Genomic DNA, 18,496 nt, shown 5'->3' with positions numbered 1-18,496 from the left:
CATTCCTAATGGGGCTGCCAAGCACGGTACAACAATAGAGAATGCATGGAGTGGCATTTGGGCATCTGATTCCCCACTCCTTCTTGTAACAGGGATAAAGTGCCCCGTCAGGGATAAAAATTCCCCATTCGGCTGATCAGTGCAGGTCCCAGCAGTCGGACTCTCTAAGATCAGAAAGTTATCACCTATACTGCAGATAGGTGATAACTTGTTTTCAATGGACAACCTCTTTAAACATAGACCATTAACTTTATAGGACCAAAAGTTGCAATTTTTCAGTATTTTCAGACTCATACAGATGGGTCCGAATGGATCTGCTCTTGTTTTTGGCACAAAGTATACAGCTCTTACACAGACAGGTTTTACAGCTATATGAATTACTATAAAACTACATTAATAGTAGAGAGAGAGGAGAAGAGATGTAACCCTACAGAATAATGCAAATGTACGGTATGTACCATATGATATTATTTGAGATCCTGTCCCTTAAGTTGCAGTGTACCAGGATCATTCAAAAAGTTTATATTCTTATGTTGCCACTTCTGGATAAAACAGAAACTTAATATTTTGGAAAATATATTGAATTTTTTTTTATAAAATAGTGTGCCAAATTTCAAGCAAATTCTTGGATTTCTTTCAGTTTGATAAGCCATTACTGTAAATGAAGTGAAGTGAATCTTTGAAATTGCAGCAAATTGTATTGCATGCAGTGATCAAGCACCTGTACCGAAGAGGATGTCTCCGCTAGAGATTGGTGATGGAGATGGTGTGAACTGAGCAGTTCACTCTTCTCCATTTTTTTAAGATTCACAGCACTATAATGGCCTATAAAATAGAAATAAATCTTGGAATTTACCTGAAATTTTGCAGATCAGTTTATAAAGATGTACAATATTTTTACCCCAAATTTCAGAACTCGGTGTAAACCAGAAGTGGTTCAGATTATGAAGGAATTGTAAAACCGTCATGAATCTGCACCAAATCTGGACCTGTAATTTCTCAGCAACAACTCTGTGCCCTAATTTGCCGCATGTTACTGTAACAAATCCCGTCATGCTTCTTTGATCTACCATTAATTAACCTTTCAAAAGCCCAACTTCAAAACCTCATCGATAGTCTTAGAGGGAATCCTCCGTGAATGTGATGGCAGCTGGATTCTGTCTGCGGGGGTCCATCATATGCAACAGTGAAAGCTCAAACCCCAATAATAAATTCTGGTACACAGGATGATGCTTTTTGAAAAGACACGAAAATGCAAAAGCATGCTAATGTTTCACAGCTGTGAGCTGAAAAGGAAACATATCTTTTGCCTGAAGAAACTTTCTTCAGCTTGGAAAGTTTATTTATTATTCATAAGACCTTACTTGTTTTTCTAAAGTTGAGGCACCGCTGTTAAAGTAGAAAGTAGAGAGTTAAGAAGAGTTGTCATATTACCCCTCCGCCCAATTTAGCGTTCAACCACTCAGATATTTCTCTACGGTCAGTCAACATGAATGTTGTGAAATCCTCATCAGTGTTTTCTCAGTCGGACATTATTGTGATTTTTTTTTTTTTTTAGAATATATCTTTGGAATTTTGGGTCATTAAAGTGCATCCAATGCCAAGGGGCAGCCATTAATTGATTACTAATTGGTAACGTTACAAAGTGCCTCCAGCCACAGTGATGTGATGGCTTCACAAAGGGTTGTCAGATATGTGATATTTTGGTAGAGCGAGTTTTGTATGGGATTATAAAATAAGAGGTCAGGCACACGGCAGAGTCAGGAGTGCACGGAGTCTGCACAGATCCTTAATACGGAGCTGTACAGGTTCCATTGGACTCTGTGGCCCCGGTTCGTTGAGACTCGTACTCCAGTATTTATGAAGGGCATGCAGGAACAAGATGTGTCAAATTCATAAAGAAGCACACCCCACTTAATAAATTTGGCACATATTATCAGTGAGATGCCCTGCCATGCACCTCGCAAGATATGTTTCTCCAATCAAGGACTGGAGTAACATTTCTAGCGTAAGAAACACCGCCACTCTTCATGCATTGTCCCTCGCCGGATCCTCCCCAGGTCCGACCAATTTGGGAATGCCAAAAGTCACAAGTTTTTTATCAACTCAGTATTGCACAAAGATTTTTCAACTTTCCAAAGTGTTTTGCAGCAGTTTTAAACATCTTGGGACCAAATTAGCTTTGCTTCTAGAGGTTGATATGTCCATATGTCCATATGAGTCCAATAGGCATGCTTCCGTATAAAATCAGAGGGATGTAGCAGCACAGTAGAAGACTGTGAGGGCTCCGTACAAAATGAAGACATAATTCCGCCATGTAAATGTCCTCTAAATTATTAATGGTAAATAGGAAAACTGTAGATCCTAAATTAATGTCACAAAGGCTCCTGATGAGTGACACGTGTAAGAAGAATAGTAAGAATTAAGACTACTTTCACACTAGCGTCGTTTTCAATACGTCGCAATGCGTCGTTTAGGGGAAAAAACGCTTCCTGCAAAGTTGTCTGCAGGATGCGTTTTTTCCCCATAGACTAACATTAGCGACGCATTGCGATGCATTGACACACGTCGCAACCGCCGTGTTGTGGCGGACCATCGGCAGCAAAAAACGTTACGTGTAACGTTTTTTGCTGCGCTGTGTCCGCCATTTCCGACCGCGCATGCGCGGCCGGAACTCCACCCCCGACTCCCCGCACCTCACAATGGGGCAGCGGATACGCTGGAAAAATGCATCCGCTGCCCCCATTGTGCGGCGCTTTCACTGCTTGCGTCGGTGCGCCGCAACGTTGCATAGCGACGTGCAGCGCATGACCAAAGTGTGAAAGTAGCCTAAGCTGTAGATCATGGTGCCCTCTCCATTAGGGAAAAGCGAATACTTACATATTGGACCCCTGTTATTTCTTTCTATACCGCTGATCATGTTCCCTATTTCCCTCCTTGTTTCCTCTTTTAACAAGGGACATTATGTGACCACTTCAGCCAATCAGCTGCCAATGATGCAGCCGTGACATTCCATCAGAATCAGAAGACACAATCTCCTAGCACACTCTCTTGACGAGAACTTCATGGTTACAGTCATTCAGTAGCCGCTAATTGACTGCCACATCCATGGATGGAAAACGAATCAAGGAGACCAGTGGGCATATGCCTATGGCAGGGGTCCAGTAGGTATTTGTATTTTTTTTTTTTTTTTTTTTAAGACCAGCATGGAACACGATTGGATCCCAGGAGGGCATAGACCTTTTTAAGTTTCAAAATATGCATAGAAAGATTTTAGGACTAAAACAAGCAAATTATATTTCACTTTGGCACCTATTTATGGTGCGGAAAAATGTATATCCTCAAATGCAAGTTTTACGTAAGAACCATCACTGTGATTATGTGAAATGTAGCACCAAAGGACCAGTACTCAACTATTGTTTATAACAAGAACATGGAAAGAAAGGCAATAAAAGAAAGCAAATAAAAGAAGGAAAGCAAAGTAGGGAGGAAGGAAGGACAATAGATAGGGACAGTCATATCAAAAGGTTCTCTGAACACTACAATGGCGTAGTTTTCACTTTTCGTTGTCCGACAACCAAATAACTAGTTTGCAACCCTCCGCAAATAAGGACAAAAATGTTCTCTGGCGATGAAGATGTTTTGAGCAATCATTGTTTTTTTTGCTATCATATTTTCTATTTTGTTGATATTGTTAACCTCATCCACCCATTGTCCCAAAGAGCGGTCATTCGTAGTTATCCAAGAAAAAGTTTTTCTGCGAAAATGAGCTTTAACCCCTTAATGACCGCCAATACGTCTTTTAACTGACCTGAGATATAAGAGAATAGTATCCCCATACTGGTGACAATCCAGTAGCTGTCAGCTGTACACTATAGCTGACAACTTGCTGCATCAGCCACGATCAGTGTTTGCACCGTACATATCTGTTTAACCCCTTAGATGCTGCTGTCAATAGTGACTACATCATTATAAATGGTTAACAGAGTGTGGGGGCTTCTTCTTTATCCCAATTGGTGCCCTCAGATCATGATTTTGTGGTCCTGATGTTTGCGATGGCAATTCACGACCAAATAGCGGCCTTAGAGTCTGCCGGCTGTTGTAACCTGTTCAGAAGTTACCGAGATTTAGGTGGTAAAAATACACATTTTCATTTCTGTCATGCCACTTTGCAATAATTCCTGTAAAGCACCTGAAGAGTTAATAAACTATCTGCCCACAGTTTTCAATATGTCAGGGGGTGCTGTTTTTAAAATAGTATCACTTTTGGGGGTTTCCCAATATATGAGACCCCTAAAGTCAATTCAAACATCGATAGTTCCCTAAAATAATAAATGTTGTAAATTTCCTTGAAAAAATGGAAAATTGCTGCTTCATTTTTAAACCTCCTCAAATGCTAACAAAATAAAAGAACATTTTACAAATGATGCTTATGTAAAGCAGACATGTGGGAAATGTTATTTATTAATGGTTTGCTGTGGTATGACCATCTGGATTAAAGGGATAATCATTCAAAGTTTGAAAACTGCTAATTTTTTAACATTTTTCTCAAATTTTTGATATTTGTTATAAATAAACACAAAACATATTGACCTAAATTTACCATTATCATAAAGTATAATGTGTCACGAAAAAACAATCTCAAAATCACTGGGATTTGTTGAAGTGTTGCAGAGTTATTACCACATAAAGTGACACTGGTCAGATTTCAAAAATTTGGCTCGGTCACTAAGGGGTTAAATTACAGATGAAAGGCGTTAGACAATGTTCATAACCTGCAAATGTTAGTTCCATAACTGGTCTAAAATTTAGAGCCTAAGCATTCCATTATGTTAATGGCAGCTGGCTGGGATACCTCATCTGCAGTGCCAGCCTCAGTCTGTATCCTTCGTTTCTCCAGGGCCAGGAGATTGTTATAAAGAGTTTGGAACCCTGGGGACAGGCATAAAATCCTCAGCGCTACAGGTCAAATCCAACATGTTCCAGGCACGAAAATGCCATTTAGGATGCTTTGAAGCTGAGCTGTTGGCCAATATTGAAATTATTACCTTTTTTTTTCTTTTGCAAATCCGGGCCTCCATGTTTGTTCTGAGTCTCATTCATTCCAGCTGAAGTCAGGGCCTTCGCTATCAGCACTGTCGAAATTGTTCACTGGCTGTGCGCCGCTTTTTGCATAATTTAAGCAAAATAGACAGGCTGAAGAAATGTGAGTGAATTTAATTGCAAATGTCTAAGATCAGATTTTTTACTTGCACAGATTTTTTTTATCAGTTTCCAGGACCCGAAACCTTTCGTATAAAAATGTGTAGAATAATAAGATATATTTCTACTTGGATATTGAGTGTTAAAAATATCCAGCTATCTACGCGGAGCACACAGCCATTGTGAAAAGTTAGTGAATCGCGATGAGGGGTTCTAGAATGGCGCAAAATCACACATCAGTATGATCCTTGTAACTTATAGTAGTAAATAGAGTCTGTGATTCTGTCTCCAATATCCAACTCACAATCACTCTGTTGAGTCCTATTTAAGTTCTACTTAAGTTGTATTTAAAGGAATGTTTTTGAACATTGAAGTAGTGGAATGGATACATAGGCTCTTGTCCCCCAATAAAAATTATACCTTTTTTGTAGAGATACGATGTATCAGTCACGAGAAATGACAAGTGAAAGCCTATATAAAAATCATGTCGGAAGTTCATGGGGGCATGTCAATGCACTAGATCTCTATTGACACGCCCCCATGGCAATTCAATGACACGCCCCCAGTGCATTTCAAGCCTGACTTGCATATGGATTCTATACTAGATTATTCATGACTAGCACATCACATCTCTACAAAAAAAGGTATCATTTTGTTTGGAGGACAAGCACCTATACAGCCACAACACTACTTACATGTTTAAAAATAGACTGATAGGTTCCCTTTAAGGAAATCTAACACCAGCAGATCCTGTTTTAAATATGCATTTGACACCATATTTTCACTTATCAATATTTTATTATAATATATAATAATGCATCGTTCTTTTATTGACACCTTGTATCAGTTCTCAGTAAATTTTCACAAGCAACGCGTCGTTGCAGCATTTTTTTTCATGCAAATTTTCAGCTGCGTTTTACAGTACCAGCAAAGTCTATGAGATGTCAGAAATCTCATGCTCACAGCTTGATTTTTTTTTGGCATCAGTATTTTGTGCTTTGCATGTTTGTTTGTTTTTGCACAGTGGAACATGTCACTTCTTTCAGCGTTTTTCACCCATTGACATGAATGGGTGGTGAAAAAAACACTGGAAATCTGCCGCAAAAATGCAGGTCTCAGGTTTTGCTTTGTTTTTTTTTGTATCAAAATCTGATTCTATAGAATAGGACTTTTTTGCACTAAACTTTATTACAGTAGTAGCATTGTGGATTTAACAAAATCTTGCTACAGAGAAATTCCGCAGTTCAGACAATGCATTTTCAATCAGTGTGCTGTCCATGTCCACAGTGAACCGTGCTCATACAGTACACCGACCAATGAAAGTCAATGTTATAGTCAATAAGTGATTTTCCAGAAAGACCAAGGGCCCAATTCATCATTTGCATTTTTTTATTAGCATTTATTTTTATTTTTGCACTAAATTCTAGAAAAACATGGTGTTCATTAATTTTGTACAAAATCAATAATGCTCTTTTCTAGCGCAAAAAGTTGCACGGTTCTGCCAAAATTTTAAATTTGTGCAAAAATGTCAGGCGTCCATGAAATCCGTTCAGGTGGTGGTGGGATTACAATAAATTTGCAACCTTTTTTTTTTTTTTTTTAAAGTCGAAATGAATACATTGGCAGCAAACATCTGGAAAACCCAATCTCTGGCCATAAAAGTGAGCATAAAAAGTAGGCAAACGTATATATAAAATGAACTGTAAAAAAAAAAAAAAAAAAGTGCAAAATAAAATAAGGAAAAAAAGATGATAAACACCAAATAACTATGCAAAGAAAAAAAGAGTGCACACAAAATAATGAATCAGTTTTACAGATGAGACCGGATGTAACCGACTCCTGCACCCATGTGAACTGCGCACAGACCCAACTTGTGTACGTGACTGGCCAGATTTGTACAACAGACTGATCCCAACCTATATTGGCTGGAAATATTCAAATAGTGCAAAAAAAGTAGAAAGAAACGAGATTTCACCTCAGCGAGTGAGTGCCCCAGTTCCATCACTGCTTGGTAACCATTGACTTCTATGAAGCCATACGACAGCACCCATAGAAGTCTGTTCACTGTCATGTACTGAAAACATGGAAGTCTACTCAGATTTTGTGTAAAATATTGCTTCTTGGGGGAGAATACCTTCATAATACTTTGCTATACGCACAGACAGGTACAAAAAATAACCCTCTTTAATTAGGATTTCCTCCCAAAGTACAAAATTGTACGTAAATTAATAGTGACAGGAATAGACAAAGGTTTGTTTTTTTTAATTCGGTTTTATTTCTGTTGTTGTGGTGACCACTTTGATAAATGTGACAGGAAGTGCAGCCATATTGTAAATCATATATCCGGAAACTTGTGGTAAAACTGCAAGGTTAATCAGTGACAAATCGGTAACATCATCGAGGATAAAGGACCGTGAATATGGCTGCACTTCCTGTCAGGCCTGCTATGATTTATTAATATTCAGCCATTTTACAATGTAGGTGTAAATCTCGTTGCTTAGCAGCAGATGGGGTCACATGACCATCCAGTCAGTAGATAGGGCTGAACAGGTGGCTGATGAATATTCATGAGCGGCCATTTTTTTTATAAAAAAAAAACAACGGATTAAATTTTAGAGGGTCACGGCGTAAGTGATGAGAAAAAATATCAGTCACATAATCGATGTCTATGCTGTAAAGTGGAGCATTTTGGCGACTATGGTGCCTGCGTCATGCCTAGCCACGGCGCTGTGACAGGACGGTTACACAAAGCTCAGTGAAGCATCATATTGACTTAAAAGAGGTCTGTTGAGAGGCCGGTATTTTGGATGGCAACAGAAGTGCTTCGGGCGGCGCCATGTTTGCCGCCAGCGGCATTAAAAATACTGAAATGTGTCACCATAAAATCCCCGCAGGTTTAAATCAAGTTTTTCTGTTAAATGTATGTTTTAAATATGTTTGTTAATTTTATTTTTTTTTTTATTTTACTTGTTTGTATTAAAAAAAAAAACAATAAATTAGAAATATTTACATTTATAAATCAGAGACTGCGGCTATTCTAGACTCCTACGTCCTCTGGTTTCAGGAAATGCACATGTACATTAGCAGCAATAGACTGACTTAGACCCTATCTTTTGTATTAGAATCCCTTTCATTGTAATCGTGTCTGTGATGATAACGAGGCTGCTGAAAACTGTTCTGTAAAGAGGAGGAGTATAAAATTAGGCCTAGTTGCCGATGTTTAATGCTATCGTCGGCCTCTACATCGGTCTTTGGGTCTCCTGGCCGTGACTCACGTGGTCACATCTAAAGACTGATGCAAAGACCAGAAGGAGGAGGTGGTGGAGCGAGCGGGAAGCTATGGCAGCAGGACAGGTAGGCAGGAAACCTTAAATAGGTCAATGTAATTTTTTTTTTTTTTTTTTACCCCTTCACGCTCTTCCTTTACTATGCTTGGCAGCTGAAGACACCTTACGCAGAGCGTGATAAACGTCTTTTCAGGAAACTTTTGACTCTGGCTGAATATTATTCGGTCAGAATCTAACCTGCTGGCCGATCCAGGTGAAATTGCGCGAAACGAATTGTAAGCCATTCACTCAGTTATTGTCATTTTTTATTCTTTATGTGTTGTTTTTTTGTTTTTGTTTTTTATATTTTAACTTTTTAACATTTTGCTCATTGGCAGGCAAAACATTGTTGCTACCACTTTCCAAAATGGCCACACTGGACGTACAGTGAGCTCATTTACACAAAAATCCCAATGTCTGTGGTATCTGAAAAAAATGGCATCATTACGTTACATTTTTTTTACCCAATAGCTTTTTTTTTTCTCTAAAAACATTAGGGTTAATGATGCCGATTAACACGCCCTGGTATTAAATAATTACTAGCTGTGAAGGTTATCCATGGTGTGTGACGTTCCTTACTGACGTCATTGTATTCTTGTGAATAAATTGCGTCCTCGTAAATAATATAAGTCATATAGTGGACTGCTGATACTGTGGGGTTATTTAATTGTGTAAATTTTACAAAATTATACAGTAATGTCGCAAAAAACGATTTGTGTTTTGTGAACAGTACCTGTATTTTTAATGATTTGCTCCGTCTTTAAGAATAACCTGCATTTTCCTGTGATGGGAAGTTCTGGGCATGGACGAGCAACCTAGAAGTTATTTTGTATTTATGATATGACCACTGTAGGTCTGACTCCTAATGTATATAACTATACATCCATTCATGCAAAAATGCATTATCAAATGCAAAGTGAATAAATAAAAGAAAAATCTAAATCAAATTAATATTTGGTGTGACTGCCCTTTGCGTTCATCGCTTCTTCTAGGAACTTCCACTCAGTTTTTGAAGGAACTTGGCAGGGAATCTGTTACAAACATCTTGGATAAATAAGGCTACGTTCACATTTGCGTTGTGCGGCGCTGCGTCGGCGACGCAACGCACAATGCAAATATGAACACATGCACAAACGCTGCGTTTTGCGACGCATGCGTCGCTTTTTGCATGGTTTTGAGCGCAGGAAAAACTGCATCATGCAGCGTTCCCTGCGCCCTGACGCATGCGCTGCAGCGACGCATGCATCACAAAACGCAAATACAACGCATGTCCATGCGCCCCCATGTTAAATATAGGGGCGCATGGCGCGTGCGTCGCCGCGGCTGCGCCCGACGCAGCCGGGAGCGGCGCAATTGTGAACGTAGCCTTAACAACAGATCTTCTGTGGATGTTGCTTGTGTAAATCCTTCTATCTCTTCATGTAATCCCAGACAGACTGGATGATGTTGAGTTCAGGGCTCTTTCGTGGCCGGATCATCACTTCCAGGACTCTTTGTTCTTCTTGACGCTAGTTCATGATGACATTGGCTGAATGTTTGGGGTCGATGTCTTGCTTCAGAATATATTTTTGGAGCCAATTAGAAGCCTCCCTGGTGTTATTAAAGATGGAAAAGTATCTGTGATCGAGTCTGTCTGGGAGTACATGAACAGACAGGAGGATTTATACAAGCCGAAATTCAGAAGATCTGTGGTTAGTTCTCGAAGATGTTTGGAACAATCCCCATGGAAGAATTGATGAAGACATAGGGTGGCCACGCCAAAAATTGATTTGATTTAGGTTTCTCTTTTGTTAACTCGTTTTGCGTTTTGTTAATTGATAAAAAATTAAACTATTAACATTTTTATTTTTCAAAGCATCCTCACTTTTCAGCATTTTTTCCACATCTGCCTAAACGTTTTGCACAGTACTGTATATTTGAGGATATGAAGATAAACTGATTTTAGCCCTTAGGCCTTTAAGCTGTCCTCTGCAAGTACACCACATCCCCTTATGTCTTGTTGTGTACCATAAATCATTTGTAGTGTTTTCGTGGTGTAGAAGAATCTTCTATTGTGCAGAAAACACAATAGTTTCTTCCTGTAGTGAGGATTTTCCATTTCCCCTCCATAGCTTTGTATTCATTTGTATGTTTAAGAACTCGCAGTGACATCATATATTTAGAAGGGTGTTGTAGGATTGTCCGCTTGCGGAGGTTACAAAGGGTCAGTAGTTGTTCTCTGTTACTGTGTATCTTATGGTAGTTCTGTTTGTTTTACTATATCACTGCGTTAAGCTTCCCATCAAGGAACAACCATGTTTTTAAAACATGTAATGGAAGGGGACCATGATTGGTCATAGACTTTTCACTAAAGATGAACATACATATTAGATGAATGTCGTCAAAACCTGTTGGCATTGTCCCATTATTTAACCTAAAAATAGTGGTGTCCTGACTTTTTCCTGAGGGCAAGTGGCAGAAGAAAGAAGGATTGGGCATGCCGTTTTTCAACATGCCCATTCCCTTTTTCTCATGGGAAATAAGCTTCTGCCAAAATTGTCTGACAGCAGTGACCTATTCTATCAAGTGTGCATGTGAAAGGGAGGGTTGGGAAGTATAGCTGTCAGCAAAAAGAGCATTCAACTGACAGCCAGCTGAGGGGTATGGTTATCTTAAAGGGACCCTGTCAGCACAGAATGACTGTTCAATCCTAATACAGGTGCTCGGTGCATCATGGTGTGGCCAAACAATTAAGTACACCCTCACACCTGCTTGTTTTTAACGTATCTCTGCCCATCTCTATTAAGACAGAGCTGTTAACCAAAAAAGGGGGAAGTGGAGATAGAGGAAAAACAAGCAGGTGGGAAGGTTTACTTAATTGTTTGACCATGCCATGAAGCACCGAGCACCTGTATTTGGTTTGAACAGTCATTCTGCGCTGTCATAGTCCCTTTAAAAAAAGTCTATCAGCACAAAATGACTGTTCAAACCCAGCACAGGAGCTTGATGTACCCGTAGCTTGGCCAACAGTTCTGTGCACCTTCCGTCCTAATTGTTTGCCATCTATCTCCGCCCTTCTCTGACCCCATGTGAAGCCAGAATGGTCAATCAAGGAAGGGGAGGGCAAGGATGGATGGGAAACAAAGTAGGAGGGAAGGTGCACTGAAGTGTTTGGCCACACCAAGGGTGCGCTGAGGCTGCTTTACTTTCACAAATACCATGGGTCAACCAGACTTCTGATAGCAGAATTCCATGGAAATTGTGCACATGGGGTTAATGGTGGCCCCTTGGGTCCTGAGCTTGTCTAGGGCCACATCTGTATGGAGTCTGCATGTTCTGCCTTCTAGGAAACTGACCTCATAAGTCAATATTGAGCCTGGTTGGTTGGAGAGATTGCCATGACTGCACTTTTTGTACCACGCTGAAGAATAGGTTGGCGCTATAGGAAAACCAGATAATAAAAAAAGTGGCTCCTTAACAGCTGAAGACTGCCCGAGCTTGTCCTAACCACTAATCACTATTTCCCCAGACATAAGATTAGTACAAAGAACAATCAGTGGCTTGGTTTTCTGAACTGCCGCCGGGGTTCAGCAGAATGCAGAAAAGTATCATTGAAATTGAAAATGCAGACACATCCAAACGGTGCAGAATGGAAGAGGCAGCGTCTATGATGATCCAATTATATATTATCTGTGCTAAGATCTGCTTTAACCATTTCAATAGCCTACATAAAAGGATTATTAGAAAAACAGACCAGAACTGTTCAGGGTGGGTGGAGAACATTTTTGGACTATTATTTAGAATTGTAACTTTAACATCCATGTTGTTGAATCGATTCCATATAGTTACAATATAAACATTGCTTTGTCTCTATAGTTACAGCTCGGATTTCTCTGTTACCACACTTCATTTTTGTTTTTCTTTTGGCAAATGAATCCAGGAATCCGTGGGTTTCGGGCCAGGAAGGAGTGATGTATACATTCTCCTCCAGTGCACACAACTGATCGCGTTAACCTCTTGCAGGATAGAAACTCACCAATAGATGATATCTAGTGGCGTAGATCCTTCCTGAGATCAGTCATTCGCATTAATCTCTATGATATTGATGACCTATCCTGTGATATAGCAAGTTCAGTACAACACAACTTTGGAAGTAAAGGGGTTTTGGGAACAATTTTTTTTTAACTTAAATACATGTTTTGGGAATTAAAAAATTGTATTTGCAATTAGGTTTCTTAAGATTTTTCTCAGCATTTGGCTTTTACTGGATCCTTTTTTTACTTGCACCTTCAGTTAGTTATCAATCAACTAAGAGGAGCTCAGAAAAACACAGATAAGAGAGTTACAAACTGTCAGACAGTCATAGTGAGCTGACTGATAGATATAGCTGGCAATAGACAGTGCAAGACGGAGGCTATTAAAGGCAAACGGTGCAAAATGTTTAATGAAACCTTATTGCAAAAAAAAGTTATTTTTAGTACAAAATATATGAATTTAAGCAAAAAAAAAAAACACCCTACAAGCTCAGTCTGCTAGGACAAAAAAAAAAATCAGCACACTTTTTTCGACCTCATAACTTGTCACCTTTGGCTAATTGGGATTATGATGGATGGCCTAAATTCTTAATATTTGGAATCTGTAGTAAGTTTTCAGCTTTCCTGTCCCAATGTTGTCAGTGTATATAATCAAAAGTTATACATGATTACATTACACAATTCATTTATTTAGTAGCCAATAAAACACCCTGAGCACCCCCCATTGTGTCCTCGTAAAGAGCAAATAATATTGATACTGGTAAGATGGAGAATACATATGATTTCTAAATAAATCTTCCATTGTCTCTGCCAAAAGTTCTCAAGACAACGGCATGACATTTAGTTTTGATTTCCCGTTGCAGAGCGGAGTTTTGGCGGATGTTCAGTAAAGGCTAAATTAGGTCGCTTCTACATACAGTTGTTGAACAGATAAATGAGCCTTTGGTGTCCACTGAATTACAGACGCTGCATTGTAAGAGTATTTACAGTAAAATTCCACCTTCAGAGCGGGGAGTCCTCATTTGCACCTATTTACATGGGTTTTTCAATAGGAAACAAGTCTAAAAAGGGCTGAATAATAATAAGGGCACAAGAGGCAAATGGCACACGGTTTCCAGCATTTCTTCAGTCTCGCCTTCCCCTATATAATCATTATTTGGGTGCTGTATGATGTATAGACCCGAATGGCACTCTTATTTGCAAGGTTGGGGACCACCGTGGAGAAAGGGCGCTGTTAACGTTCACACTGCGTTCAGTGTCTCCGTTAAACAGACTACGTTACACCGCGGAATAACGTAATGTAGTCCGTTAACGTCGCCATTGAATGCAATGTCGGACACATCGCTAGCGCACGCCCACAATGGGCGTGCGCTAGCGATGTGCCGTCATTGAGTGACGGACACGAGACGCGGGCTGCTGCGTTTCCGGGTCCGTCACTGCTAGCGCAGATGGAGCTAGCAGATGCTCCATCTGCGCTAGCGCTCGGCAAAGTCGGCACTTGCGTTAGCGCAGTCCATTTAACGTATGCGTTGAACGGACTGCACTAACGCAATGTGAACCTACCCGTGCAGGAGTTTACCTTCCAAATGAACTGTATTATTTCGGAGCAAGTGTACTACATTTGTATTGGAAAGGTGGAAAAAAATGTTGTTGTAGGTGACAAAACTCAGTACCATAATCGGGGGCCAATATTAACAATTGCTAGAAGTTTTCTGTATGTTGGAGTCTTCAGCATCAACTGTCAACCCCTTTATGGACTGGTGATTTGATCCTCAGATATCCACACCGATCCCAACAGCTCCACTTCCGGCTCATGTTCGACACAGCAGAAAACTTCTTAGGGCTTGTTTTCACTTGCGAGGAACACGTCCGTGTCTCGCATGTGGAAACGAAGCTCTGGTGCCGGCACTCCGGAGCGGAGCGTGCAGCCGCATAGCAACACATGGAGCCGCACGCTCCGCTCCGGAGTGCCGCCACCAGAGCTTCGTTTCCACATGCGAGACACGGACGTGTTCCTCGCAAGTGAAAACAAGCCCTAACGTCAAGCCGTGATCGGCCTTGAAGGGGACTGGCTGACTGCTCCATTAGCTAAACCAATGATTTCACTTCTCCATTATCTAAACCAGCCTCTTTCTCTGTCAAGGCAGATGTATAGAAGGGGGCTGGCTTAGCTAGTAAAAGAACCGTCATGCAGGCCACTCCAGACACAGAACTGATGGCGTGCCAACACAGGATACTATCAATGCCCAGTGGAGCTTCTGAGATCATGCTGGTATCCGAAGACGGTAGCACCTCTGTGAATACCAAATAATTGTCAAATATTTTTATTAGGAAGATGTCTAAAGTAGGGAGGAGCAGACGCGTGGTAATTCGGGTTCTGGTACCCAAGCGAAACTTTATTTCAAAGTTTGGTTCGGGTACCAAAACTTGAACTAGAACCTGAATCCCAATGACAACAATGGAGACTTGAACTTTTGAGCTGGAAAATTCTTTCTTTCCTCCCAGACTTTCCCCGGAACTTCGAACTTTGCAACAGACTTCCGGATGAAGTCAGTGTTCGTCATTTGTCCGGTACGAGCCCCGAACTTTTATGTTCGGTTTCGCTCATCTATAGTCTTAAGGAAATTTTTGGGAAGTGGATCGCCCATTTAAGCCGCCTTTGCAACCACTGTAAATAAACTGACAATATTCTTGGGTGATTTTTTCAGTGATCGTTTATGAAGACAAAATTAGAAAAACAAATTAACACTGTCTCCTTCTCGTACCCATTTTAGAAACTTGGCTTCCATTGCCCTGCACAGTGAAATAGATAATTTCGTGATCCTGTCACTTTTCCTATGTTATGATAATCAGCCGCAGAGACAGTCCGGGTCTCTGCCAGTTCTGCAGCTTTACGCCCTGCGTGTTTCAGGGCTGGCTAACACACAGCAGATGTACTGAGATTATTTATGGCATGTTTTACAGCGGGTATGTTGGCTGACAAGTTAATGGTGCACCCTAAATGTATTGTTTTGCATAATAAAATGTATCATGTGGGTGATTACATTCTTTAACCCTTCCATTACCGTCAGTCTTCGCTGATCGTCGTGTAGTTGCACAATGGAAGATGAAAGATTGTGGATCGCTAATTAGAAAGAATTGATGTTGGATGAGTAGAATCGTGATGTCAACATTTTAGCAAAAAGCTATATAGCTCGAGAACGAAACAAAGGTCAGAATAACTAGTCGAAACAAGTGAGGGTATTGTTTTTGGGAAGTTGCAATTTGCATCATCCAAAAGTTTTTCCTTCTACATTTTTGGTTTTTTTTTGGCATTGTTTTCTAGTCTTAATTTTTATTAGGTTTATGTGCACGTTAAACGGAACCTGTCACCTGAATTTGGCGGGTTCTGTTAGCGGTCCGATGGGCGGTGTTTTCTGTTCTTTTATGCACCCCTTCCTTTCCCGATGGCCGCAATATTTTCTTGAATTTGATTAGGTTTCCTCCGTAATACACGCGTGTGCAAAGCAATCTTGCCTTGCGCACGCGCAGTATGCTTTGCCCCACTGCGGGGAAAGCCAAAAAGCATCAGTGCGCATGCGCCGGCGCACTATGTCCAGGAATCCAGCGAAAGACTTCCGGGACATAGTGCGCCGGCGCATGCGCACTAATGCTTTTCGGCTTTGCCCGCAGTTGGGCAAAGCATACTGCGCGTGCGCAAGGCGAGATTGCATTGCACATGCGTGTATTACGGAGGAAACCTAATCATTTTCAAGATAATATTGCGGCCAGTGGGAAAGGAAGGGGTGCATGAAAGAACAGAAAACACCACCCATCGGACCGCTAACCGAGCCCGCCAAATTCAGGTGACAGAGTCCCTTTAAGTATTTACAGCAGATTTTTCTGCAGCAAAAACCAGAGTGTTGGCAGGAAAACCGCTGCCTAAAATACGCTTATTTTTGCATACATTTTTCTTTTTTCTACTCATTTGATTTCAGAAATCTCATTCACTTTCTTAGTACTGTAAAACATGGTGTTTTTCAGTGGCAAAAGCAATGCAAAAAAAATTGTATTTATCCCAAGTGACAGGTCTTCTTTAAGAATAATAGTATCTCTATCCCTGGTTTGATTGTTTGATCAGTCTTTCTTTTTTTTTTTTTTCAGCGTGCAAGAGTGATGTCACAGAACTGACGACATTTCTTACAGTAAGTGAAAATTTCATGCAAAAGCGTACTTGTACATGGAGGTCTCATTTGCATATTCATCCGTTTGATGGCTTCAAGTCAGTAATGTATTGGTCACATTATAACATAATCATAAGTAGCTGTCCGATAGACCGGATGGCAATAAATGATGTCACTGCCCAACTCGGTGACATCACTTAAAAGGTTTGTCCTATAATTACAACTTATCGCTAGAGTTGAGCAACAAGATTGCAGGACTGTGGTCCAATGGTCATGTCAGCAGCCCGTGGTCTGCAAAGCTTCTATTATCTGCGGTGTCCCCAGTGCATCATAATGATATCGCGGAGCCTATTAAATCAGAAGAGGCGCCGTGGATGCTGCGGGTCGTAGGGGGTTCACGGTGGCCACCAAGTACCAAAGTAGACGCTGAACTAAGGTCTTATGAATCGCCTTGCTGAACTCCACTTATTACCTATGCACATGAGATCTAATAAGTTTCTCAGTGTTGGGGGTCCCAATCATTATAAGAATGGGGGGTATTGAGCATGCTCACTTCTGCAGAATTCAGCAGACTCACTGAGATGGCAAGGACGTCTCACGACTATCTTGGTCTCATAGATATTGAAGGAAATATAAGGCAAGAAAATGGCAGAAATCATACTTGACCGCAGCTCTATTAAAAATGTAACATGCATCATCAAACTCTGCATGTCAGGGACATTGCTTGTAGGGGAGAATACGTGCAGAATCCAGATTATGGCAGTGCTCAGAGGTTTCATGGCTCTGTACTTGCTCCCTGCATTGCTGTGCAAGCTCTGTGTTCCATCCGAGCCGTAAAGGTGACCAAAGACATGAGATGACTACAAGCATTATTGTGGTTCGTACTGATGAAGAAGTGTTGTATGCTCCGAAACGCGTCGAGAAATAAAAACTGCATTTAAATATACTTAATTGTCTTCTCATCGCCTGATGGAACATTGGCAGTGCGGCATTATATCCATTTTTCTGCTTGTACATGAGATGACTACTAGCTGGACTGTCATTTTTCTATCAGTCTCACCTCTTGCCCGATATGTTTCCGCTAATTTATAAAGTAAGGGAAGTATCTGGTGGCCCCAAATTTGTTAGATTTGTTTCTAAGCAGATCCCGTTGTAAACAAAGAGATCCACTGATGATCATCTATTGTCCATGGCCAATGTTAACAGAGGACATTGATATTCTAAAGGGGTGATGTGTAGACAAAGCAAATGTTTGTCTTGGATCTTTCGGAGGATGAGACACCTTTCCCTAAGCTCATTTAACTGTGTTGAAATTGCATTGCAACCCTCACTTCTGCACAATATTTTGTCAGATGATGATATAAAAAAGATACATCAGAAGGGAGCCGTTCTCTATAATTTGCCAGTCCTTTATATATCCTTCAGTGTTTTTTGCTTTTTCGCTGTTTGCTTTTTCTTTTATGTGGATTTGTGCCAGCTGAATGCTTGCTTCAGTGTGAGCTGAATAAGACAATCACAAGTCAGGCATGCAACCCTTCTAATGCAAACTAGATAAAGAGGAGTGCTCAGCAGAAAAATGCAAAAATGTCTAATAGTCTGACTGATTTGGCTGCGTTTGACATGATTGATTCTGTTTTATCTTCCTGCAGGGCTTATAGTTCAAACATATAGTAGTGGGAGGTCGCTGACCATGGTTTAGGAGGCTTGTCTGCCCCTTAGGTTCCTCACCGCTTAGCAAACCAGTAGAGTTGAGCAAAAATATTCATGCTGACTGATCCGGCATCGGACATCC

The 18,496-nt window shown here is 40.6% G+C and overlaps 1 protein-coding gene across 11 annotated transcripts in view; it reads left to right on the top strand.

Annotated features, from left to right (window-relative positions):
- The window catches only part of BAZ2B (bromodomain adjacent to zinc finger domain 2B), a 361,802-nt gene that overhangs the window by 76,945 nt on the left and 266,361 nt on the right, over positions 1-18,496 (top strand). For all 11 annotated transcript variants that reach the window (XM_069733005.1, XM_069733004.1, XM_069733003.1 and 8 more), the window contains exon 2: positions 16,685-16,725. The gene's annotated coding sequence lies outside the window, so the exon portion shown is untranslated. The remainder of the gene's footprint in view (positions 1-16,684; positions 16,726-18,496) is intronic.

The sequence above is a fragment of the Ranitomeya imitator genome, chromosome 7 (genome assembly GCF_032444005.1).
Source record: "Ranitomeya imitator isolate aRanImi1 chromosome 7, aRanImi1.pri, whole genome shotgun sequence".
NCBI classification, from domain to species: domain Eukaryota; kingdom Metazoa; phylum Chordata; class Amphibia; order Anura; family Dendrobatidae; genus Ranitomeya; species Ranitomeya imitator.
Note: the sequence above shows the minus strand (reverse complement) of the source record. Positions and strands in the feature narration are given on the sequence as shown.